Genomic DNA, 2516 nt, shown 5'->3' with positions numbered 1-2516 from the left:
TCCACGTTGAGCGTGCCATGCTACTCTACGCTCTACGCTCTCGATCTTAATCTGCCGGTAAATGCGGGACGAGTGATTCACACACAGTGAGGCATTCCATCACTACCAGGACATCGGGTCTTTTCTTCCCGATGATCATCACGCAGCTGTGCTTTCGCGCGGGTGTGCAACATCGACCCGACGAGGAATGGTTGCCACCAATGCGCCCCATTGACAAAGCGACTGTAGTAACCCACATCTCGAATTAGTGATTAATGAGTAATTAATCACATGATCATGTTCTTGATTGTTAATACATGATTAGGGAAGTCCTGTTGGACTAACGGACTCCAGAAATAGATCCAGGATACTCGAAATGGTGGGCTTGGATCGGGAGATTCGGACGCTCCGAACTGGTGTTCGGAGGACCCCGAACGTGATCGGAGTCAAGATCGGAGGCCCGAGGAGTTTGGACGATCCAAAGAGGAGTTCGGAGGATCCGAAGAGGATCGGAGGCTCCGTTGGTGGAATCGGAGGACCCGAACAGGGTTAGGGCTTACGTCATCAATTACGTCAGCAAGGTGACGTCATGGATGACATCACTGATGGGACTTCGGAGGATCCGAAGTTAGGATCGGACAATCCGATCGTGTTCGGACGATCCGAAGTCATGATCGGAGGATCCGAACAAGTTCGGAGGGCCCGAATCCGAGTTCGAATGGCCCGAACTTCGTCTATAAATAGAGGAGCCGAGGTTCATTTGTGACTCGCTCAATTCCTCTTTTCTCTCTCTATTCCTAAGCCTTCTGACTTAGATCTATGGAGATCTAGGCGTCCTACGGGAAATCCAGAAGTGGCTTAGTGATCTAGGCGTCGTCGCGGATCTATGACCTAGTATTGAGGCTATCGATAGCAAATGGCTAATGACGGACGCAGGTATAGCTTTGGCATCCTAAAAATATTTAGGAGTATGCATTAGATTAGTTAAGGCTTTTAGAGCTTTATTGTTGATGCATGGATAATTTCATTGTAGTAGCAGTAGACTGGACTAGTAGGTTTGGATTCTAGACCAGCGGAGCTATGTTTGACCAGCAGTGTTAGAGGTACATAAGTACTGACCGAGATAGCCGGCATGATATATTTGCATGTATGTTGCATGAATATGTGCTATATGTCTTATCACGTTTTAGCATGTTTTATCGTCTTAGCACATACATGATTTTACGTGTGACTAGATCCGGAGAGATGTGAGTCATTAACAGTCTCCATAGGGAACAGTGATCTCATATTGGACTCAAGTCAGGTATGACAGTTTCCATATGGGACTTGTATCCTGTTTTGGATTTGGGTTAGGATGGGGTTGGCTCAGCCCTGATATGGAATATATGAGTACCCCGCATAGTAGCTCTCTAGCCGGTACTGTATATTCCCGGCGCCATGAGAAAGTGTTTTCACTTGAGTTTTAAATCATATTGTGTGCGCATATTTGTATTTATATCATTTCTTTCGTATTGAGCGTTGTCGCTCACGCCTCTGTGTTTGGGTATCGTGGTGTACCTTGTGGCGGGGCAGGTTTGAGGCTGGACGGTACAGGCGGCTCTCAGCAAGATTGAGCATCAGTTGAGTGCGAGGTTGTAGAGGGTAGGGATTTGTTTACCCTGAACCTTCGATTTGGTTGTATAATAATATTTATACACGATTGTTATCGTCGGTTTTATTCTGCCGATTGGATTTGTTGTACTTTAATTATCCGCATCTTTACGCTTTAAGTTTTAATTGCATGCGCTTTTATCGTAACTCTGATTAGTTAGTGGATCCGGGTTGGGTCACTACATTTTTGTTATCAGAGCGCATTGCACTGGGAATTTCGTAAAGCGGATTAAGTTATTATCTGTTATTGTGTAACAGATGACAGATTACGATAAAAGCCATGATAGCGGAGGCGGCGGTCATTGAGGCGATCCGAATGATCGTAGACGTCGTCAAGGACAGCCTGAGGAGCGCAAGCGAGTGAGCATGCGTAGATTCAAGGAGGTTAGCCCGAAGCCTTTGTCGGGAGGTGAGACAGCTGAAGAGGCGGAGGATTGGCTTGAGAGGATGGAGCAGTGTTTTCAGGAGTTCCGTTGCACAGATGATGATAGGATGGAGATTCTTGCCTTCATGCTTGAGGGACGAGCGAGGAAATGGTTGAGATCTACTTCCGCACCATTCTTAGCAGCTAGAGGAGTAGCCACCTGGGCAGAGTTCCGTGCTGCTTATCAGAGGTTGTATTTTCCTCCAGCTCTTCGTCAGGCAAAAGCCAGTGAGTTGCTGAGTTTGCGACAGGGGACGATGACGATCGAGGAGTAACAGCAGAAGTTCTTTGATCTGCTACCTTTTTGTCCTCATGTTGCTGATAGTTCTATGGCGAAGTTTGATAATTTCCTTCAGGGTTTGAATCTTGATATTCATCGGATGGTTGCTGTGGGCGGCGATGGGACTTACGAGGATTTGGACCGTTGTCGCTAGGCTGAGGACAGTATTCGAAGGAACAGAGG

The sequence above is a fragment of the Henckelia pumila genome, chromosome 2 (genome assembly GCF_033568475.1).
Source record: "Henckelia pumila isolate YLH828 chromosome 2, ASM3356847v2, whole genome shotgun sequence".
Taxonomy (NCBI): Eukaryota; Viridiplantae; Streptophyta; class Magnoliopsida; order Lamiales; family Gesneriaceae; genus Henckelia; species Henckelia pumila.
Note: the sequence above shows the minus strand (reverse complement) of the source record.